At 48.3% G+C, this 24,614-nt stretch overlaps 1 protein-coding gene across 2 annotated transcripts in view; it reads right to left on the bottom strand.

Annotated features, from left to right (window-relative positions):
* Window positions 1–24,387, bottom strand: part of BOC (BOC cell adhesion associated, oncogene regulated) — a 54,530-nt gene extending 30,143 nt beyond the window's left edge. For both annotated transcript variants that reach the window (XM_015641944.3, XM_015641928.3), the window contains exon 1: window positions 23,847–24,387. The gene's annotated coding sequence lies outside the window, so the exon portion shown is untranslated. The remainder of the gene's footprint in view (window positions 1–23,846) is intronic.
* Window positions 24,388–24,614: the final 227 nt, after the last annotated feature.

Raw genomic sequence — 24,614 nt, forward strand, 5'->3', positions numbered from 1 at the left:
TTTTTTTTTTTTCTTCCTTTCAAAAGGACGAAGTCCCTGGAGAGCTCTAATCTGGAGAGGCTGGGGGCTCCCCGAAGGGCTGGCCAGCCGACGGGGCAGGAGCGGGAAGGGGGAAGGGAGAGGGTGGAGGTGTTTAGGGAGGCGAAGGAGAGGTGGAGGGCAAGAGGAAAGTAGTAACTAATAAGCATGCAGCCGGCCAGCTGTCAAGATGCTGACAATACTGCTCCGGGCGCAAAGAGCCCGACAGGCAGCGCTGGCACGGAGCTGGTGCAGGGTCCTCTCGGGAAGAGCCTGCCTCCCCTAAGAGCCTCCCCAAACGCGGCACAAGCGGCAAAAGAAAAAAAAGAAAAGAAAAAAAAAAGGAAAAAAGGAGAAGGGCGCAGATGGAGCGTGCTGCACAGCCTCTTCAGAAACAAAGTGCACCTAGGAAACAGATGTTGTTGCTGCAACAAGCCTGGGACTGCTGGCTGCTCTCTGGCTCCTTCTCCCAAGTGCGTGCAGGGAGAAAGTGGCACTGGAGCAGCTGCCAGGGCTGCCCCCGTGGCTGGGACATGCTGCCTCTCCCATTAAAACCTTTCAGTCCAGCTTCACTCCCAAACTGGGAGAGCTGCCACAGTTTTAGAACAACTTTTCCTCTGCACTCTCCATCTTTCTCATTCTTGATCCACCTGTTGACTCTCCTGCCTAGCAGCTAAGGTCCCAGTTCCGAGAGCTGAGGAATCCTGAAAGGGGTGTACATCTGCAGCACTTTATGGGAAGGGTGCAGGTCCTGCATTCAGGGGCTTGATCTTCAAATATTAGAGAACCAGCAGAATTGCTGCTATCAAGGTCATGCAAGATCAAGGCCCCACAGAGGTGCAGCTCAACCTACTCTCTTGCCAAGGCAAGGAATAAAGGGTCAGGATCCCCTTGAAAACCACGTCAGTGTAGTCACACACTTGTGATGAGTTATCTGCTCTGGAGTGTTTTCAGTGTTCCTCACAGTTGCTACAAACTCAGCTGATGGTGCAGCAACAAACTCTTGCTTTTTTGAGGCTTTGCTATGAGACAACACTGAATCTTCACGGTAAGAAATGTTTCAGAGGCAGCAGGAAAAGGGTCACTCACTGATACCAGTATGATGTGAAAGCATACCTTCAGTCTGAGGAGCAAGGGATTTAGTGCACGGTATTATTAGGCTGAAGCATTCTATCTTTTGCCATATGAAAACAATACTCGCTTTATCATTCCCACCACAACTAAAGCCGGAGATCAGTGTCAATGCAATCAGAGCTGCAGGCAGATGCTGCACAAAACACAGAGGAAGAACAATCCCATGTCCTCCAGACTTCACACTAGTGTGTAGAAGAGTTAGTTACTTTAGGATGCTTGATACAAACATTAACAAAACTTATCTGTCTATACCTTTTTGCTCTTTGGACAAAGAGGAAAAGCATGTAATGGAGAGCTGGGAAGAAGTGAGAGTGTACAAGTGAGCAAGAAAAGCCCAGGGAATGACTCTGCTGGCAACTGATGCAGTGGGACCCATAGGATGGGTGGTGAGTGCCAGCTGATGCAGCTGGCTCTGGTCTGGCATGCTGAATCCTACATCAACATGAGCCAGGCCTCAGGTTGTTCCCTCTCTGTCAGCAGCTGCAGTGGAGGAGGGCGCAGGGAGCAATGGGCAGTTCCCACCAGGAGCTGTCATCACACAGACACAGATGTGCCTGTGGGTAGTTTACATTACTCAAGGAACTGCTTTTGTTTTTCCCTTCTCATCCTTTGCAAACAAAAAAACCCCAAACCTTGAAATCTGATGTTGAGAGTCTAATTGCCTCTTGGGTTAGGGAGAGGTCAGGGAGAAGGCAGGCCTGGCAGATGCTGGGAAAGTGATGCCAGGCAAAAGCCCTCAGAGATACTAAAGGGAAGTGTGGAATAAAGGAGAGAGAAAAGAAAAAGTAGGAAAAATAAATTTAGGTGAGAGAGTCAAGAAAGAAGAAATAGAGGAGTTGGGATTTTGGCAGATTTCCTTTTGTTGCATTTGTCCCCACTGCTTCAGGGCAGTGCCACAGCCCACCTGCCACATGTGTATCCCCGCTCAAGTCCTTGTCCCATTTTCCTCTGAGCAGCGGCTGTCACCTCACAGCATCACCTCTCAAGCAATTCTCTCTCCCCAGCTGACACTCTTCCACTTAATTTAAATGTGGCCCACTCAGAACAGCAGGAAAACCATTCCTGCTGTCCACCAGGAACTCCTTGCTGCTCTAAGACAAAAGCTTAATCAACAGATACACTCCCACAGTATGCCCTGCTCACAGTGAAACAGTGTTTTTCCACGGGGATCCCAAACAGGATCCTCTTCTCCAAAACTGTTTTCTCTCTGCATTGCTTCCTCAGCAGCTCTTGGGGAACACACACAGCCAACTCTCGCTCCCTGACTACAAGACATCAAGATGTTGACCAGAATAACCATTTTGTTACTAATGTGGCAGCAATGCTAAAAAACCCCAAATCCTAGGCTACCCAATATCACCCTATGGCCTCTCTGCAGCCAGAGCAGTGGTCAAGAATGGGAAGGAAGACCACAAATCATGGCAAAGGTGTGACATGGAGCTGCCCTGAAAAGACCCATCTCCATTTTATTGTTTCTGTCATGTGATGGGGTCAAGCTTGCAACAGGACAGACAATAAATATCCCAGCATCCATTCAGGCTGGTAGCCACCAGCTGAAACACTCCTCTCTCTGTACAATATAAACCAAAGCTCAGAGGAGTGGTGGACAAACCCCACCAGTCAGCATCTGCATGGAGCACAGCAGGAGTGCTCGGGGAGCAAGCACATTTCAGTGTTTGTCAGCTACAGCCACCTGCAAACTGAGACTCGGAAGCTCTTGTTCACAGAGTAGATCAAAAGCCAGAGACAGCACCTATGGATGCTTTGTAAGAGCAGCCCACATCTTCATATCCTTAAACATGAGCCTATCTTTAAGCACCAAACTAAAAAAAAAAAATTAAATAAAAATCCAAATGATCTTTGTCTAGGAACAATAGAAAAATCTTGTCCATGTCCAATTAGAAACAGTAATAAGAGTGAAACAAATACACAAATAAAAAAAACAAACCACAAACCAGAAAAGTCTGCAGAAACTGCCAGTGACACTGTTAAGCCTTCCTTGGGGGAAGCTGCTATGGGGAAATTTTCCTGTTGGCAGAGCAAAGACTTGGGAAGCTTTCCTAGGCTCTGAACCTTCTTCCAGGGTGTACTTGAAGAGCAAGGGTGCCTAGAACTGTTGCAGCAAAACTGACCAAACTTATCATTAACATCCTGAGCCAGTGGCACAGGAGAAATACCTGATAAAACAACAACAGAGGACTTGATTCTACTGCCACCAAAATCAGCCTGATCTTTGCCATGACTTCAATGGGAGCAGGCCCAGAAACTGCATTAACAAGCACAAGGCTAGTTTAACACAGTTGACATCAAAATCCAGAAGAGCACACAAAAGAGACAGGACAAAGTACTTGCCAGTAACGTCAATACAAAGTTTAATCCCCAGATGGCTGGCTTTTAGAGACATCCCCATCACCACCATAAAGAGAAACTGCCTTCTAGTTTGCACTCCTTTCAGCAATGACTTGTTGCTGGGATGCAAAAGAGCACAAGCCCATTTTTCTTGTCCTTTGAAGATGGCATTTAAAAGCTGCGGAATTTTTTCTTCCTTTCATAAATTTGGGAATAAATGGGAGGTTTTACTCTCCATAGCTGTCATTAAACTGCTTTTCACTAACAATACTAATTTTTGTTATGGGAGCAGGTCAAAAGACTCTAGAACTCTCTGCTTGGACAAATTTCCCCTGGAAGACATGTCACTACTCCAGAAAACACAAGAGGAAGCTCAAGGCTAGCAAAACAAAGGGACAGAAATGACTGTCCATAGAAAATGCCCTGGCTTGTGCCAAATGCCTAAGGTGGGGTGCAGGGATTTGCACCGAGTGCCAGAATCCAGATGGGCTGAGCCAGAGCCCTGCTTTGTACCATGATCAGCAGCTGCCACACTGCTCCAAAACCCCACAGGGCCCACCTCAAGGTGAAAAATCACAGGGGACACACTCAAGTGGGGTGTCAGGACGAGTGACAGATTTCCCCTCTTCCCAGAGATGAAGAGCAGAGCGTTGTATTGTTTAGGCTTTTTTAAAGGTTGTGTTTGCATGTGATTTTCCCCATTTATCATCACAACAATAAGCGCGCCTTTCCAAAAATGATGGTCCCGTTGAGGACAGTGAGCCAAACACGGCAGGAGATGAAGCAAGACCTCAGGTCGCCCTGCACAGACAGATGGGCAGGGCTGGCATATGGTTTCTCTCTGTGACAAGGGGATGCTCCTTAACAAAAGGATGGCAAAATGCTGCAGCCTCAGAGCCTGGGAAGGGAGGCTTACCTGCCTGTGCCCCAGCCAGCTCCTAGGACACACTGGCAAATGCCACAGCCACGCTCATCAAGCAGCAGCGCCTGTGATGGCTGGGCACAGCACAGACCTCCACTGGCTCCCCCACTTGTCGCTGCTGTCCATTCACACTCGAGCCCACGCTAAAACCACGAGCTCAGAGCCGAAGGCCCCTCCCCACGCCTTTCACACAACAAGCATCAGCAGCAATTCCAGCTGTAAAGTTTGCTTTCCTTGACGCACAGTTTACTTTCTCCATTCCCCCGCATCCCACCCCTGCCACTTACCCCTCACTCCAAAAGGGCTCTCTCAAACAGGCTTAAGCTTTAAACAAATAAGGGCTTGGCAAGCAGCAGCCTGCTCCCGTTTCCCCCCCCACCAGCCCTGATCTCCCCCCGCCGCCTCCACCTCTGAGCCGCGGTGCAAGCGGAGCTGGCGAGCGCCGCGCAGGCATAGAAAACAAACACGTGGAGCAGAGCCAGCTGTGAAGTTGGATTTGGCATACACTGTTTGCAGCATGAATAAAAGCACATGGGAGAAGAGGGAATGGGAGAAGGGGGACAGAGTGGGGAGCTGGGGGTGCCCTGGGCTCAAAGGGAGAGTGTGACTCCGTTGCAAAGCCCTGGCACATGCCCGCTGGAGAGTCCTGTGCCCTGCGTGGAAGTGGAGGGGGGCACAGTCCTACAGCCACATTTCCTGAGATATTTGGCATCACAATTCCCCACCCCTTTCCTAGCGAGCTGGACTGTTTTTGCATGTGCTTGCCCTCCCTCGCAGGCAAAAATTAGTGTGTTCTGATGTAAGATGTGAAAAATAAATGCACTTTTACCTCCCGGGGCATGCAATTCTCCCCCTTTCTTTCTTTCTTAGGGTTTCTGTTTCCCATGCACATTATGCTCCAGGGCCCCACAGCACAGGAAACCCTGACCCAACTGCCCCATCACCTCGGCTGAGATGACATATGTTGAAGGTCCACATTTACACTAATCCCCCTCCCAACTGTCCCTTTCTTGGAAGGGTTTCAGACAAAATATCCCTCCTCTTAAACCCGAGCTCCCAGGAGATGTTAGCTCGGGTATTATTTATTATTCTGCCCTCATCAGTCTGGTCTAGCCATGGGAATGGCACTGGAAGGCTTTAGGAATAGATCACCTGTGGCCTTACATCAACACTGGATCCATGCAGGTTTTCCTCCCTCTCCCATGCATCTCCAAGCAAAATGAAAGAGAAACATATACATTCTGCCTGGTTTGGGGCAGAATCCAGCTATTTGATATGGTTTGCTTGTGGTTTCCACCCAAAACCATGAACCAGCCCAGGTTTGCTTGGAAGGTCCTCAGCTGTGTTTGGAGGCTGTAAGAAAGGCAGCAGTGTCCTACCTGGTCTGGTCTTGGACCTTGTCCAAAACAGGTCAGCAGCTGGTTGGATTAACAGCCCGGCCTGACCACCCAGACACCTGCAGTCATGTTTTCACAAGTGTCATTAGCACCCCTGAAACACAGTAAGAACTTTACCCTCTCCAGGCCAGTGGTGAACACTTGCCCCTCAGCATCGCTCGAAACCACCAAACTGACAACAGGAGACAGTATTTGGATAGTTTTCTTCCTGAGAACTACATTATGGACCCCTGATCACAGCCAAGGAAGGTAACTTACCTTAGAGAAATATTGCAATTGCTTTTTTGTTCTTGGGTGGAATTTACTGAGACACCAAAAAAGCCATGGATCACTGCAAAAAAAGCACTGCTCAAAACCAACCATCCCACTCAGATTTCTTTCCCTTTTGGAGGCAAATTAGCAAGATAGAGAGGGATAGAAAGTCATGGTCTTGGAGGTTATGGCACTGCATTTCTGGATTCACCTCCTCTATTGGACAAAATATACCCCTACCCTGTGTCTCAGTTTTCCAGGCTGCAAAAAAAGGAACAGCAAACTCCAGCAGGTACAAGCAATAACGAGATGAACATGAGTCAGATAATTTCAGATTCTCATATGAAAGGTGCTAGACAGGTATGTAGTGTTATTATCTGTACTGCTTCCTGGTAGCCCCAGGATTTTTGGAATAGTGAAATACAGATGTCAGCATCTTGGGGATACTGCCTCAGTAACTGAAGCAGGGAGGGGCATGCTGATTACAACAAGGGGAAAATATGAATTTGCACCACACACAAAATATTGTGGTTAAGGGAGACAGAGAGATACCACTGACAACAGAGAGCAGGATAATTCATTGGGGTTTGTCAGACTAAACTTTCTGTAATCAGAGACTCAGGGAAAGTGTTTGTCAAGCAAACATTTAACATCCAGCTGCCAAGAACTAAGTAAACAGAGAAGGAGAAGTAGCAGATCCAACGTGGCACCATTTGCAAATACCCCACAATCAGCAGTCACAGGCCAACTGAGCCCATCAGCAGGCACTAGCAAAGCCAAGGGGATGAACTCCTGCAGGAAGACCCACCACCTGGATGGACAAACAATGGGCAATTCACACCTTCAAAATGTTTTCATCCACAACAGGATTTGCAGAACTGGGCAGGTGTGAGTACAGCAGTCTGTGTGGGTTCAGTGGACACTTTCCTGCACCACACACATGCAACCACCTGGGTCCAGGCTGAAAGTCCTCCAAGATAGCGAGCAAAACCCCACAGCTCTGGTACCATGCATTTTAGTCCCACTTTACTAAAAGCCTGCAGTGGTATTTATTGTGCTTATAAGGAGCCAGAGACCAGGGCCAAAGGTCTGAGGGCAAGCCAGCTGATCCCAGCCCTAAAGCCAAGGGTGCCTGGTGGTGCTGGGCAAGTGAGGGGGAACACTGGTCTCTGCTTCCCACCTAAGTGCCTATCCATCAGTCAGTGCTTCCCTCCCATGGTTCACAAGACTGCTGGAAAGGGTACCTGGATGACTTAAGGGATCCAAGAAAATGGATGAAAAATACGCAAGTTTAGACATTCTGTGCAGTAAGACATGCACAGGAAACTTCCAACCAGGTCTGCTGACATCCATGGGAAAGCATTCAATATTGAACATGTCAAAAATGAAGCTGAAACCCATCGCAGGCAATCCTACATGTGCATCTTTTGTCTACACGTCCCTATTCTTCTACACCTCATCCCAACAAAGATACCAGAGTGGCATTATACACATTTCCAATAGATCAGATGTCTCTTGGCTGTCTGAAAGAATGTATAAGAGACACAGGGCATGTTTCAAGGCTAGCACTGGATGCATCACTTCTCTGTCAGTCACTGGCCATGGTAGTCAGTCACATGCACCCACGGTAGTGTTGGTGTAACCATTCCTTTGGCATGTTTGTGGCCAGCTGCATTCTGCACAAGTGATCAAAAACTGTCATGCTGCAGCCAAAGGTGCTGGGAAGAGGAAGTTTGTGGCTCTGCAGCCCAAAATTACTGACACCTTTGTACCTAGACTGTGTTTACGTTCAGGAGGTTCACAGAGGGGTTAGGAAAGCTGTCATCCTCCTAGCTAGAGAAGGACTGTGAGCGATCAAAGGGCCAGAGAGGCTGCTGGTCCTACAGAAAAAGAGGCTTGCTGGTCTAGTTGTGGTAAATAGTGACTCTGTCTGAGTTGACACAAAAGGACTTGATGCATTTTATGCATACAGCATTGGTTCACTCCAACTCTGAGGGAATAGGGTGGCTTTTCACAGGAGAGCCCCATCCAGATTTGAAAGGCTGAACCTCCATACTAAAAACAAAAATAAAGACAAAAACCCTTGTGGTTTTTTCATCAGGAGATGAATGACCTTCTCTAGACTCCTGACCTAAGGGCTCCAAGTATTTACAACCTGGAAGAGATATTAATGAAGAGGCAGAGCTGCTTTAATTTTCCCTTCTCTGCTCCCCTCCTGCATCCTCACCCTCAACAGCCTTTGGGCAGTTAAATCAGCAGCCTACACACACGATGCAGTATTTAAGGTTCAAGGAGCTATAAATACAGCACTAAATACATGCCTATAGAGTTTTTCCACACCCCATACCCTCCAAACTCACAATTTTCTCACATGGGAGACTGGCTCAAAACAGAGAGGAGGAACCTGTGGTATAACTAGTCAGTGGTCCCCAGCAGAACCACAAGATATCTGGGGCTTGCTGCTGCTGCAGTCCCAGCAGCGTCAGGGCTCCTTTGGTCACAGAACAAGGTGTTTCCCAAGCATCACAAGGCAAAAGTGCTCTCTGTCCTGCAATGGATAGAAGCAGAGTTCAGCAGCATCACAAATCCAACCAGGTGCTTCTGGCAGGGCAGGAGATAGCACAGCAGTCCTAACCCCTGTAAGGAACACGCTGATCTCATTTTCCCAACAGCAATCGCACTAGTGTTGGACTCTCACTCATAAGCAAATGTAGACTGATCATCCACTCATTAGGGTTTCCAACAGGAGAACAAGCACCTCAGACTGTTGACAGCGTTTAGTTACAATGGCAGACTTCGGCTTGAGACCATTTACATCACCTGGGCCACATAACACAACAGCACCACCCCACTTCTGGTCCAGGCTCTTGCTGTTTTCCTGGATGGCAGAAGCTGGTCAACAAAGGGTTAAACTTGGTATAGCCTCCAAAATCACTTTTTGCTTTCTGAAGCAAGAACATCTTTGGCAGGGTCCCCATCTGGGAAATGACATCCCGTCCCCCCTCGCTTCCCCTCTTCTCCCCCTGAATGCAGAACAAAGCGCTGCACTGCCCAACATGCTCCTCCACTGTTTTCATCTTGGTCCAAACGCTTCTTGTGTTTCAACTTCTGCCAAAATGAAATGCATAAAAAAATATAAAAAAGGCATGTGTGGGGCAGGGGGAAAGCAAACAGAGAGAGTAGAGGGAAGTCATTAAAATCAAATCTTGATTAGCTACCAGTGGTGGAAAAAGGAAACAGGGGAGAGGAGATTTTTCTGTTGTGATATGCATCTTGAAGCTGAAGCCAGTAGGCCCAGAGGAGACAAGACTTCTCCACACAATCCTCCACCTGGGACCAAAACTAACATGCTTTGTCTTTCCAGTCTATCATGTGCCATGCCATCATTATCATCAGAGGAGGTATCTGCTTCCTCAAAACAATTTCTGCCAGTCACCACACACATTTTTGACCACTCTCACAGCTGTAGCTCTCACAGAGTTCCTGCACCCAGCACTGAGCCCTGCTGGCACAGGGCTGGAGAACACAGCACAGCTGGCCTGCCCTTTCCACCTTCATACCAAACACAAAGGTTTGGCCAGTGCAAAGCCATAGGGAGTCCTAGAGGAAATGAGCTTGGAAAAGATGGCTTGTGCATGCTTTGTGGATGGGCTGGATGGGCCAGATGAAGAGTCCCAGACTGGCTCTGTCTCCCAAAAAGACAGACAGAAAAAATAATTTTAAAAAAATGCATTGGCTAAAGAAGCATTTAAAAGCCAAACAAAAAACCCAGTCTGGTTTGTAGTCTGTAATAGCTGAACCCAGGGACACAGAGCATGTTTTTTGTTCCTTCAGTACAAAAGCCCTTGATTTCCCCTCCTCCTCATTCCAGCATTTCCCCATCGGGGGTGTCAGAGACAGTTCAAGGCCTCCCAGTATTTCAGACAAAACTAGGTCTTGCTGCCCTGAGAACAAGTGGCTGGGGTCTAAGAGAACTGAGGAGATTTGGGGAGCTGAAGAGCTATGCAGTCTAAACCTGTTGCCTCTGGAGGACGGCCAAATGGTCACTCTCCAGCATCCCCATGACCTGCCACAGGCCAGTGCTTCCCTCCAGGGTTTGGTTTCCCAAGGTGTGACTTTGGCTCGAAGGCTTCATGGCTAGGCCACTTGAATTCCCCAGGGCTTGATTGTGCTACAGATGGTGCTCTGCAGCATGTCAAAGAGAAGGGGAGATTAACTCCTTTTTTAAAGTATCTCATTACTGTTATATTTTTAAACACAGCTGGTTGAAAATTTTTCAGCAAAGCCATAAATAAATAAATACTTTGAGGAAATTTCCTGTGATCTGAAAACTTTACTGACTGGTCTAGCCTTTATCAGATTATGTTCCCTCTCCAGAATGCATAAACTCCACTTGCTTCTGCTTTCTCTCCTATAAGGACCAAATCCATTGAAACATCAATAAAATATCAAGATTTCACTGCCTCTACTGTTTGATATTTAACAACCAGCCTCCTGACCAGCACAGCAGTCACATATTCATTGTTGTCCCACCTGGTGATTTTTAGTTTTCCTTGTAATCAGAGGTGCTACCTGCCAAAACCAAAAGTTCCAGACATTAAAAATGTATCTCCTCTGTCTGCCAATCACCTCTTTTCCTGCTCCTCAGGAAAGAGATGACAGAACACAATCAGCTGGGAATCTCATGTCTCTGATAGTCTTTCTTCTTTCAGAGATCATCCTGCTAGCTTGGTTTAGAAAGCAGTTCCTACAGCTGAGGACAACAGTCAAAATCACCATCTGTCATGACATCCTACATAAAATAAATAAGAAAGACAACACAACCCACTACCTCCTATTAGCAGACTGTTAAGGAAAGCAAACAATCACCCACTTCTGAAGAAGCCCAAGACAGGAGGAGCATTTCTCTTCCAGTCGGTCCCTGCCTGCCTGTGGCAGACAAAGCCTGTTTAGTAGTGTCTGTTCAAGACCCTGCTATTACATAAATAGCAAATAAAGTTCAGCTGAGAAAAGGTGCCCCAAGCATGAGGTTCTGCACATGGAGCAATGGAAATGCTTGCTCCAGAAAGGCTGCCTTTCCACAGGGCTTCTCATTTTAACAGGATGGTTCCCATTTAAACTCTCTTCATCCTTGAAAGAGCTCCCAGCCTCCTTACCCAAATGCTAACCCACTCCTTGTAGCCCAAAAAAGGAAATAAATTCATGAACAAATCATTTCCAGTACTTTTTTTCCAGGCTATTGTTATGTGACTGCATTTGGAAGTAAGGGAGAAAAAACCAAACACATGACTGTGGTCAGAGTCTGGCCTAGAATAGGGGAAGGGAAAAAAACCCAAAAACCTCAAACCCCAAACCCAACCCTTGTTTCATATGTTTAGTCATTTTTGGAGAAAACTGTAAGCAGTAAAGAGACCAGGAATAAACATTGACACCAGCTCCCGGGCTTTGGGGGTGACAAAAGGATATTCTAATCTGTTCTCCATCTATCAACGTACTCTGATCAGCCCAAGACATCTTTAAAACCTAAGTCTAATATGCTAATATTCTAATGAGGAAGAAGCCTACCCCATCTTCTGTTGCAAAGGACTAAGAAGCTTTTGTGTTGTGAATTGCTTTATCATTTTAGAATGTCTTTTCAATGCAGAAATCACCTTTGCTTGAGAGGTATTAGAGAATGTTTCACAGAAAAGATCAGATCGTCTTCTCCGAAGACTCACCCAGCAGTGTTCTGGGAGGACACAGCAAACCCCTGACATTTGCTTGTCTACCAGGAAAAACATGGATTTTCCAAAAATCCTTTTATTACTGTCCAGGAAATGTACATAAGGAGTATGAGATTCCTTTATTGTACAGAGACTGCTTTAAGAACTCAGGTGCTCTGCAAAAGCCATCCTCTGCCTCAAGGACATTTATCCCTAATTGTTTACAGGGACTGTCAGCACTTTCTTTGAGAAGGGAAATCTGTGCCTGTCCCATAGTACTAAATACCCCCAGAAAAACCTTTCACTGTTCAGTGCAAAGTCATCTGTAGATCAGCTCAGGCAGTACCTACCCTCCAATGTAATTACATTAAGTACTGCCACTTGCTACACACCACAAATGCAGCATTAGAAGTGGGAGGGAGTAAGGTCTTTCCCCTCCCTCTAGCAACTGTGAAAACTCTCCTATCTAAGGGAAATACAATCTCAGAATTACCATTAGGGAAATTATTCACTGTTTCTTACCCTGGGAAATACCATAACTCTTTCAGGAAGAAAAGCACTCAGTTTTGTGAAGATGCTGCTCCATGATTTTAGATCCAGTTCTGCAGCTGGCACACTCTGCCCTGGGATAGCTAAAACAAGATGTTCTCATATAGTCCCATTCACAACGTGCTGCAGGATTTAATAATTCCTCATGAAAGAGGTAAGCTATATAAACACAAAATGTTACAATGGGACAAAAAGCAGCTTCAAGAATTCTCTCTGCAAGCCCAGCAGGGAAACAATTATAATTTCCCTCTGCATTTCTTGCCAGCTGAAGTTTTTCTGTTTCTCTGCTTTACTTTGCTGATAACAAACATCTGTTGGGAGCATCCCACCCTGTGCAAGAGAGGAACATATCCATTGCAGCCTTCAGGGCTCTGTACTCAAGCAAAGCCTGTGTATATCCACCTCTATTACAGCCACAGATAAACCTCTGCTGGTCTTACCTATCAACTACAAAATTCTTCCATGGAAAATTAGTCCTTTTTTTGCAGCCCACAAGTAGTTCAAATAGTTACGGAGACCTTCAGAAAAAACACAATGAACCTCTAGCAGAGATGATCTCTTGAGGTCCCCCATATATGCCTAAGGATCTTTATTTTAGGATCTTCCTCCCCAGTTCTTACCTACCATCAGCTCTTACCCACATATTTCTTCAGCAGAAAGCTCTAGAAGCCCAAATCGGCAGGCTCCAAGATAAAGCTGACCATCTGTGGCTCATTAACATCTCACTGAGCCTTTTTGGCCTGGTTCCTACATGCCCCTTGCAGATGCTGGCACGTCAGCACACGCCGTGTCCACTGCTTCTCTGCCTGCCTGCAAGGAGACAGGTCAGCATAAAACCCTCCCAGCCTGCAAAGTGCGGTGAGATCAGAAACGCTGGTGGGGACTTGAAAACATTGCCTTTGAACCCTCAAGACCCAATGCACCAGCTGAGGGGAAAGAAGGGAAGGAGAGACATGGATCTCATTTGGAGGACGGTGTTTCTCCAGAATAATCTGTGGGGAGGCAGCAGCCCTGCCTGTCTGCAGGCAGCCACCGTGCCCGGGCAAGGGTTCCACAGACCCGCTCTGACACGCAGCGTGCTGCGCTTGCCTCGGGTCGGCGAGGGCTGGGAGCATCTCTGCAGCAGTGGGCTGGTGCCTGGGGAGGCACCCCTAGTTGTTCCTTATCAGCCTTCCCCAAAACAAGTAAGGGCAGGGGCATCCAGGATATGGCCCAACAAGCCTTTCTCAGCCCCAGCAACTGCTGCTGGCAGCACTGGGACCTCAGGCAGAGGAGGAGAAATTAAAGCCAGAAAACAGGGAGAAAAGGGGGTGCAAGGACCTGGCAGAGGCACCCACATCCTTTGGGAGGCAGCATGCACGCAGGGAACAGGGGCACACTAGAATCCTCAGCTGCAATCCTGTTCTCCCTTCTCACTGCAAGGTCTGAGGCAAATCTGAAAGGGAGCTGTGTGCTGGGAGAGAGGAAGAGATTATTCTCAGTAAGCATAAGGAGGGATGCGTGGCACAAATCCATTTTTTAACACCTTTTCCATCCTATGCCCTGTCTAGTTCAGCTGGACAGCAGTTAAGGCAGCAGCTATGTTGGGGCCTCTTCGCAGTCCTTCATGCACAGGGAGTGACCTGGGATCAACGGAGAAGAAAAAGCCCTTACTGTGCAGCTGTCTGACATCTCCCACCACTCTTCCACTCCCAAGGCACTGACTGCAAGGGCACAAAGACCTCATCCGATATCTCTTCTGTAATTCAATTATTTAGCTTGCAGAGAGCAGATCAAAACATTTGCCAAATGGAGGAGTCCTACTACAGATAGGCTCCTCTTCCTGCAGAGTACAGCAGAGTCACCTCTTCACTTAGACACAAAGAGCCTCTGGCAACAGAGTGCCTTTAAAAACAATATGTTTCAACACATTCCTCTGAGCAAAAAGCCTCTCAGTGCAGTTCAGGCTGTTACTCAGACAGCAGTAGGGCACAGCCATGAGCAGCCCCCCAAGACAGTTGGCCTGCAGCTTTTTGCAAACAGATACCAGAAGAAGATGCATCTGAATCCCCACCTGCTCCCCCAAACGGTGCTCTAAGTCAGGCAAGAAAGGAGGAGGAAAGAACCTGCCCAGGATTCACTGAAGCAATCCTATCCTCCTTGGGAGATAGCTCCCAGTTAATGCATTATGCCAGGTTTTGATCATGTCCTGCCGTTGGTGTCAACACAGCTGCTCCCTACTGAGCTACCTGTGCCTGAAGGGGTCAGGTATGTCCCCAGACACGTGTTCAATGTGCTCAGGAAGAGCAACTCTTTGCAACTCTGCTGTTCCTGCACCTCCTTACAGTGTAAGGTGCCTCTCTGCTGACCTGAACATCTCCTCTTGCACCTGGGCACAATACAAGCCATGGACTTGGCTTTAGCAGCATCTGTTAGAGCTTATTCTTGGCTTATGCACTGAAAGGCAATGCCTCCAGAGCGGGAGAAGCACAGTCCCAGATCCCCTGTGGAAAGAAGGCACACAGTATTTATGTAATGGTACTGTTTAACTTGAGATTGCATGCTGGAAGCAAAACACTGTTATTACACTGGCACTTTCCTCTTCCAGCTACCTTTCAAAGCACGATGCCGCAGCTGAAAACTGGCTGACAGCAGAGAACTAAAGACAAAACTGGCTCCTTTCCTTTCCCTTCAGCCACAAGCTCTTGCTCTCCAGCTCTGCAAGACCCACTGCCTGCCCCAATGTAAGGCAGGCACAGGAGCAGGATACTGCCAACACCACCTGCAGTGCCAAGTGCCCCTTTGGGAAACCACTCATTGGAGCACATGTAGCCACCGATGTGAGCTGAGGGCTAAGGAAGATGAGACTCTGCTATGGAGAACTCTCAGCTTCAAAGTGGACAACTTTCAATCAAGGTTTAGTGACACTCAACTTTGACCTCTTCTGAGCAGGGCAGGGTGGAGGATGGAGCATGAGACTGAGTATCAGGCATCATGGGCTCTGCACTTAGCTCCAGTCCTGACCTGCCAGGTCACTCCAAGGCACATGTCCTTTTCATGTTCTGTTTTTATCTTCTCTTCCACATTTGCCTCACTGTTTTGAATGGTGATGTAGGAACAGTCTCCCACTACAAGTTAACATGGTATCTACCATAGCTGTGTCCCAACCTTGGTTAGAACTTGTAGACACAGCTGTAATACAAATAATAATTTAGGTTTTGGAATATGGTGATGGGGAAAGATGGCATAGCAGGCCTTTCTCAGGCCTTCATCCAGAGAGTCAAGAAACCTGTACTTATCTTCAGTGCTGAAGCTATGCTAAAACTGGGTTATACTCACATTTTTGTGGCTGATGAAATTTGCACTTGTTTGCTTGGTCACTAGTTTGGGAAATATTTTTAAAGGTGGTTCTTTCAAGTGGTTCAGAGGTTAGGGACGTCCAAAGCTATCCCTGGGGAGATTATAGGGTCAGGCATCAATGATAAACACAGCCTGCCACTTGCTCTTGATGTCATTCTCTTTGTGCTCCTATTCCCTTCTACCCAAACCTGCAGCCCAGGCAACTGTGAGGAAAACAGGACAACTGTATATTTAGCAATTGTGTTCCTGCCTAAATTGTTACATGATGTAAGCAGTAGACCCTTCCTTCCAGAAAAGACCACAGGCTTCATGATGCTGTCAGCAGGATCCCACAGCCAGTTCTGCACATTTGGCACCAGGCAAGCACAGCCAGCTCTAGTGGAAGCAGGGGTACACTGGTGCCTGTCCTGTGAGACACAGGGCTAGCTTGTCCTGCTGTAGCCATGTAAACCAAATCACTCCTCCCTAAGGCTTCCTGAAAATGGCTCCGTATCTCCCTACAAAGAGGCGAGTAGGGTCAGCAAATACACCCAGGCTCCAGCAGCTCCAGCTCTGTACCTTGGTAGTGACCTCCCTTTCTCAGCATCCATCATCAAACTAATGGACTGCATGGTCATCCAGCATAGTTGATCATGATCCCAAGACCTTATTCCTCTCTGCTGTTTGGGCAGCCACCTCTGACGGGATCTGGAGCTGAAGTGACAACAGCTGAACTACTCTTGCAACATTTACAGAACCTCAGGCATCCAGAGCAGCGAGATCCTCAAAGTCAACCGATCCTTGCGTGGCCCTGGACTCTTCCTCTACAGCATTACAGAGGTGTTCAGGCACAAGCTGTCACGGAACCAGGAGCTCAGCTCCTCATCTGCTGGAAAGCAAACATCTTTTCCCTTCAGGACACTCCCAGACACTCCAAAGGCAAAGTCAGAGTGACAAAAGGTGATGATGGACACATCTAAAGCAGCTGGCGTGCCTCTATGAGGAGCTCTTCATGCACCAGCTTCTCACAGGCTTGTTTCACCCTACAAGCCTCCAGCTGCAGAAATGCCTGACAGCCACAAGCCTGATACCCTGCTTGGCCAGCTGAAGGGTAGGGAAGTCCCCACATGGACTCCAGAGCTAGTAGATATCAACCCCTCCTCCTGCAAGGGTCCCACACACAGCTCTGCTGTGGTCTGGCTGGCCAAGCCCAGAAGAAGTTAGTAATGGGGTGCTCCTCACTGGATTCAAACCCCACTACAACTGGATAATTGGGGACATCTTGCTCTCCTTCTGCCAAGATGGCTCTGGCTTAGAAACTGCATTTCAAGTGCTTGCAAGCCAGGATATGCCTGAATAGCCGCTTACGAAACAGGATCCACTTCCATGCAGGAGTAGGTGGTCAGGACTAATCCAGGCAGCACTGGTGACAGTGGGACCGTCCCATAAACCCACCAAGTGTGACCCTGTCCTGAAAAGTGGGGACAGGAGCTGGTCTCAGTGCACAAGTCTCACTGACTCTCCACCACATCATCAAAGTCAGCCCAGATGTTTTTGAAATATAAACCCAGCACATTTCTGAGAACATCTCTTGACACTGGGACTCAAACCCAACCCTTCAATCTGACAGTGCTTGGGTCTGTTAAACAAGCAGCTTTCTTCTGGAGAAATAAAACACAGAAAGCATATGCCCATCACCATTCAGGGGCCCCAAAGAAATCTCTGGCTGACAGCAGCAGGATCTAAAACAGCTGGACCAGACAGTCCTTTTTACCATCCATGGACAACAAATAGCAGGAATCTTCCTGCTCCAGAGGGGACTGCCATCCAGAGAAGCAATGAGAATGCTCTCCACATCAGCTACAGCTCATGGAGCAACTTGGGACAGAAGGCACTAGATTAAATTTCTCCAGCATCCAGAACACTACTGGCTTCCAAATAATTCTCTAGTTGTGTGCGTGCAAGCACAAGAATCCTCGCTCCATGGTCTGTCTTTGTGCCAGCATATTCCCAGTGCTGTGACTCTCTAGGGACAAGGCCCATACTTGTATTCAATCTCAGCTTTGGCTCCCAAACACTAAGGTTTCAGATTATGTTTTAAAAAACATTTTCTCTGGCAACTGGGCTGTTAATGGATGTGATGTTTTTGCTCTCGCCTCCTCCCCACCTTTAAAAGCTTGGCACTAAAGGGCTTCTTTGAAGATAAGGCCAAATTTTCAATTTAAGGGGAGGAACTTCATAAAGTAGATTTGAAGGGATGGAGAGGAGGAGGGGGAAAATAAAAAAAACAACCAACCCTGGAGCCACTTTGCCTGTTGAGATGTACACTGTACAGCACATAGGATTACAATGGCCTCTCTGTGCCACCACTGGCTGGAGCCAGAAGTTTGCTGCAGCTGCACTACTGCTACCTACGCAAGGCTCCCCAAGGGAGGGCCTTTGCTAGAGCTGCACACCAGCCTGCCCTCCAAACCAAAAACATCCCACAGCCCCCTAGAGAGCCCACATCCACCCAGCAAGCAGGGGCACATGTCCCCAGAGGCAAACAGGAGCCACCCGCCCACTGGGCTTCAGTGCCATGGGAGGCTCTCTGCTGAGGGTTCCTCTTCCAAGAGCTTTTTTGAAGGCCAGCAAATCTATGGTCTCTCTTGATCTCCAGCAGACCTATCCTCAACACCACAAGGAGGCAGGGAAGTGCCATTTAGTTTTGCAGGTGGAGAGCTGAGGCAAAGAACAACTTGCCCCATCTTGGGGGGAAATCTGTGGTGTAGAGGAGAATCAAACGCAGCTGCCCTCGCATCCCAGGCTTGCACCCTAACACACTGGCATCAATAAGCAAGGTGGCTGCTCTCCCTATAAGTACCAGGATAAATTAAAGTGGCATGATAAATTATCATAAAAATATGATTTTGCAAATAAATGCTGTATTCCAGGCCAATGTATCTATATTTGAAATATATTTTCTCAAAGATTACCTCAATATGTTTGTATTACCACAGGCTTTCCAAACCACACTAAACTCAACACATTAATTCACAGGGCTCTCTCTAACCTGTCTTTCTGTCAACTAAAAGAGAAATAAAAAGTAACCTCATTATGGTATTTGAAAGCTGACAACACAGTTCTGACAGGGATCTTTACACTCTTTTCCCCTGCCCTCATGATTTAAAGAACAGCAGAAGGGCCTGATGCACAGTCTTCAGATATACAAGCTTGTTCAGACTCGCTGACATTACAGCCAGAGAACACATCACTGCATTTGGCAGGGCCCTGGGTCTATGGCTGTGCATGAAAGTACAACCTGCTAGCTAATCTCTCTGCCAGAGTGGACCTGAGAGACCCAAAATGGCATTGCTCCTGCAGGGCTTGGGGTGAAAGATTTACTGCCTATGGCAGGCACCAAAGTTAATGAAAAATGACTGCTTTCCAAAACACCATCTGGCTTTTTCACACACAGACATAGAGACACTGCAGGCCAAAACCTCTGCAAACTTGACGACGGTGGGTTTCCATAGGGGCAACACGCTGTGGTGTGGTGTGGATTTTACCCTGCAAGTCTCCAACACTCTGCACAGGCACAAGACGCATCCTCACATCTAATGGCTGCTCAGGGAAGATGACTGGACACAGGGCAGCAGCCTCCCAAGAGCAGCTGAACAGAAAGCAAGGATAAAGTCTGGCTCTCACCTCTGTGCTGGCACACTGCCCACAAGGAGGGCAAAGAAGCTCAAGCACGTCCTACACGCCTCCTGACGCACATTTCTCTCCATTGATGCCACTAGAGCCAAAATAAATTGGCACTGCCTCTTTCTCAAGAGCTCCTACAACACACAATGGCAGCCCTCAGAGCCCCTCACAGGCACCCAGTCCAGGTGCTCTGCTACCAACCCCACCAGGCAGAGCTGAGCCTCCCATCCCATTTGTCCTTTTGCAGGGAAAAGAGGCCATTTTAATAAAAGGAGCATGTAACATCCCCAGGGCAGGGATCTGTTGCTCCATGTTTAAGCAGAAAGCTCTGCACCGCCCGCAGCAGCTCTAGGACTGTGTAAGCACCAAGTGGTTTCTTTTCCCTGCAATAAATATCCTTCTGAGCTTTTCAGCCAACTTGCTTCCACTGCATCCATACTCCTTTTGTCTTAGCTTCCCATGGACACTCAGACAGCTGTGTTGCTGGAGCACACACTCCTGTGGAGAGATTTTAGAAGACTTATGCACAAATATGCATACAAAGCAAATTTTGAAAGCTCCCCATTCTGCACGCATTCCCTCCAGAGAACCAGCTTCAAGCACTGTGTTCAGCCAATGAAGCAGCAGATATGATGTCGTATGATTCGGAGCCAAGAGGAACTAAACCCAGTATCAGGAAAGAGAAAAAGATGCATGTGATACCTTACGTTCAACAACTACCCAAAGTACATTTAGAAACCCAAAAGATGATATTCACCCCCATTCTACCTAAGGACCTGCAATTCATTTAGTCATCATTTGCTTTAAATTGTTCTTGTGGCCTAGGAACTGGAATACATAACAACCTCTTAAACTGAGACTGACCACAGGAGCACCAGAACAACCAGCAGCAGGTTTTTTCCCTCAGGATGTTTTCAGTCTAACCAGAAACAGGAAGTCTCCAAAGATTTTGCAAGAGAACTTTTTCCTTGTAAGATATCCCATCCTAACTGCAGAATTCACACTGCAAATTTTTAGCCCGGGAGGTAATGGTTTAAACCCAGAGATTTGCAAGCCTTGGTCTGTAACACGCCAGCAGTAATACATCAAAGTCACCCCTGCACATTAAAGAAGTCCAAGGGAATGGTGCCTCACGTCTCTGAGGCACTCGACATCAGATATTAAAATGAACAACCCACCATTATTTACTGCCAAAGGAACTTCTGTTAACCTGGAGTTACCTTGACCTACTGCTGTTGCAACACCTTGCAGGCTGCATGACTAAACTGAGCCCAGCTCAGCTCAAGTCCCTGAAAACCCACCTGCAGGCCAATGTAGGCTAAAACAACCAGTATGGTCCCAAACACACTCCTGTCATTGCTCCCCTGCTTCATGAGGCACACACGGCGGGGTGCTGGGACACAGACGGTCTGTCTTTGCCGGGGAAAAGAGTGATTATGGAAGCACAGAAGTGCCTCTCCAGCCCTGCAGCAGTCCCGAGGAGGCTCAGCACAGCAGAGAGGGTCCTCCCCAGTACACCTGAGTTCTGCTCTGAGACATGAGGGTGGGTACAGGCCAGTTGGCAAGAGCCAACACAGACAGCAGTATCTGCCCGGCTTCCCAGCGCTCAACCCATCAGCACGGGGTCCAGTACCATTTTCTGTAAGGGAACAGTAAGGCACAGGGCTGTGGAGAAAATTCAAGCTCACAATAGGGCATGTGCATGGACTGAAGACCCAGCCCAAACACCTCCACTTCTGAACACATGCTTCCAACTGAAGTGCCTTTCCATCCTGTCAACTGTGCTCCCTCCCACAGCCCAGGCAGAAGAAGCAATAGTTGTTTTTTTACCTATGCTTGCTATCAGATTGCAAGGTTTCTGTGCTCCTACGGGCAGGTAGTTCAGGAATAGACCAGTAAAAACTGGCAGGTAGATCTGGTGAAGTTTCAGTCAAGTGTGTCAGTAACAATGACAAGAAACTACAAAAATTCAGGTCTGCCCTAAATGAGCAACTTTTCTTAACTCAGGAAAGGAAGTTTCTCCTCTGCAGCACTGGGGAGTATGGGGACAAAGCAGGCTGCTTGCTTCATAGCCCTGCCCATGATGCTTCTTGAGCATTCCTCTTCAGCAGGAGGCTCCAGCTGGCTCCTACAGAGGCAATTCTGCTGGCCCTAGTCAGCCAGGAGGAGCAGTACTAGCTTCATGAAGTTATTGCAGGGCTGCCAGGTTGGTACTGAAGATTTGGAGGGATCTGTCTGCTGTTAGTTTTGAGGACACAGCAGAATTTCAAGCAGTGAAGTGCACTGAGCAATGATTCACCTGTCCTTCAGTGGAGCAAAACTCCAAGCCAGGAGTCTCATATTCTGAGGGCTGGAAAGACCTCTGCAAACACCAGACACTGTGTTTCACCTTGCAATCTCAAAGAACCTCTCAGAACCTCTGTGCTTCTGAATCATGTCAGTAGAAGGCACAGAAAAGCTGCTTTCTCCAGACTGCAGGGATGCACAGAACTCATACAACTTACATGCTAGTTTGGAACACACACATGCAGAATCATGCAGCTCCAAGGCTTCTTCATTGCGCCAAGCAGAGAAGAAATGCGTGGATTCAGGTACTTGTAGTGGGATATCTCTCAAATAAAGGTCCTGGGGGTGTGTGTGTATACAAGTGGGAGAAAACTGAAGTTGCCTTTCCCATCTGCACAGGACCTCTGTGCACCCTTCAGATGAACCTGCCTCACATTCCCCAGCAGGAAGCAGGGAGGACTGCACTGTATCTGACTTCAACCCTCACAGCAAACACCTATTGGGACCTCTTCTGCTTGGAACATGCAGGATGAGTCCCTGTAACTGTATCTGAAGGGGAGGATTAAGAAAAGGACATGGAACAAAACCCCATTTATTTCTTGTAAGAGAATATCATGCACCCAGCAGGGAGCTCACAGCTCTTCCTAATTGTCCTATTTACTTCAGAAGATCCCCACATGACTCCTAGCAGCATGAGAATTTATTTCACCTTCATTTCTTCAGGTCACTTAAATAAACAGAACAGATCTTCACTGCAAACCCATGATGTGTTTCTGCTGAAATCCCTCCCCAAGATATGAACCTCAATATTCAACCCATTAATTTAAAGTGACTGCTATGTAAGTACACAGGCATAAATACGGAGGAACCCTCCTCTTAATTGTAGGCACACTGAGTCAGTTTCAAAAGAAAACAAAGATAAAATTCTACTTACAAAATGCCCACATTCTTCTAATATTTTCCACTGTAGTTTTTTAGCCCATGGGAAAAGAAATTTTAATGGCAGATTCCAAATGAACATATTAAAAACACACTATGGTAGCAATGTAGAAATTAAGAGAATTGGGCACCAAGAAAAACATTAAAGACATGCTGGGAATTACATGCGGGTGCTGAGTGTGTGTATGGATTCCTGTTATCCCACTCACATAATGCTGCAGAGAGGTCAAGAGAGTTTCTTTAAAACAAACAAGGACAAAAAAGCCCAACTTTAATAGACATGAACTGCCTTTCACACAATGCCAGTGAAATAACACTTGGGGTACCAGAATAAGTTTGGGAAATGCCCTAAGACAGATTTGTATTAAGTATCTTCTGCCAGCCAGGGGTATTGGTAAAAGCCTATTATTTTCCAAAGTATTAGTACCTTCAGAGCACTTGAGAAAGTGTTGTTTGGACACGGCTACAAATTCAGCATCCCAGTTTCTTCCCAACACATTTTCTATTTACAGTCACCATGCAGATGATCTGCCAAAGTTGCAGTCCAAGCAGGGAGGCATGCGTGCACAAATCCCACAACATCCTACTGCCGGGCAGAAAATTACTTCCCCTGACCCAAATCACTCCTCATCCTTACACCAGGGTTAGAAACTCTACAGTCACAAAAAAGGACAAAAATTCTACTGACAGACAGACTACCCACCCCCGCTTTTCTTAGCAACAGCAGCCCCTTCACAGAGCACACACCGAAATGCCTTCGCATCTGCCAGAGACAGCTCTTGCCTGTAAACTCACAGCAGCTTTTGACAAGAGTTGGAGCAATGGAGGATGGATCTGCGGCTTACTTTGCACAGCTTCTCCTCGTCCCTCACTGCTCACCGTGCCTCCTCGCCCGGCCGCCAGTGAGGACCAGGCTGCTGGGGAAGTTGCAGGCGAGCCCTGGAGCACCGCGGAGCGTGTGAGTGCCCTGGGCCCTCCATTAGCTCTGGCCGACCCGCCGAGGAGGAAGAGCTGGAGGGAAACATCCGAGCCCCCCACATACATCTCACCTGCCTGAGCGAAAAACAAGCCCCGTCCCGGTGGGGACCAGAGGGTCTCCACTACTCCCTTGTCACGTCTCCTACATCCCTAGGCAGAACCCCTTCCTCACATCCCCACAGCAACTTCCCGAACTCTGCCGCTGCCTGAAGCTGGCTGGGGCGAAAGCCCTGCGCCCCATCGCCCGCCGCCACCGTGCGTCCTCCCGGCCCCTCGCCAGGGCCACCAGGCCCGGGCCCCTTCTCTTTCACTCACCACGGTCTCCAGTGGAGCAGGCGGGGGGAAACACAAAGATGCCCCAAACGAAGGGAAGCAACAAAGAGGCTTAACTCCAGGAGCTGGGAACTTCCAGGCCGGATCTGCGGGGAATTCACTACACACACGCGCGCGCGCGCGCGCACATACACAGAAGTAGGGGGGGAAAAAAGAGAGAAAAAGAGGGGGAAAAGCCTGGTTTGGGGGGAAGGGGAAAGTGAGGGGGCCCTTGGTTTGGGGGTGGTGGTTGTGCTTTTTCTGCGGGTTGGCGCTGGGGATGGGGGGCCGCGCTGAGCTTCAGGCGCGGCGGGAGGAGGAGGAGAAGGAGGAGGAGGAGGAGGAGGGAAGAGGCGCCGGGATGCGGGAAGCCAGACCCTCCATACGGGAGACGGCTTTTGGATGACTGAACTCCCAAACAATTCCCTGCTCCGGCTACTCCTGCCCCAAGAGCCTCCCTCCTTCCCCTCCCCCTGAGGAGGAGGGAAGAAGAGGAGGAGCCAGAGGAGGGAGAAAACTCTAAGTAAAACCCCTTCCCCAAAGCCGGGCAGCGGCCGAGCCCCATCCCCGTCTCCCCAGCCCCGCGAAGCGGGAGCCGCGGGCCCCCAGGGCCGCTCCCGGGCCGGCGGAAGCGGGAAAATTGGGAGGAAAAGTTGGTTGTTGTGGGCGGGGGGTGGCGGCCCCGCCGGCCCGGCGTGAGGGGCGAGGGGCGCGGGCTCCTGGGCTGGCACCGCAGGCTGGAGCGGCACCGGGGGCTCACTGGTGCGGCCA

This window comes from Parus major, chromosome 1 (genome assembly GCF_001522545.3).
Source record: "Parus major isolate Abel chromosome 1, Parus_major1.1, whole genome shotgun sequence".
Taxonomy (NCBI): domain Eukaryota; kingdom Metazoa; phylum Chordata; class Aves; order Passeriformes; family Paridae; genus Parus; species Parus major.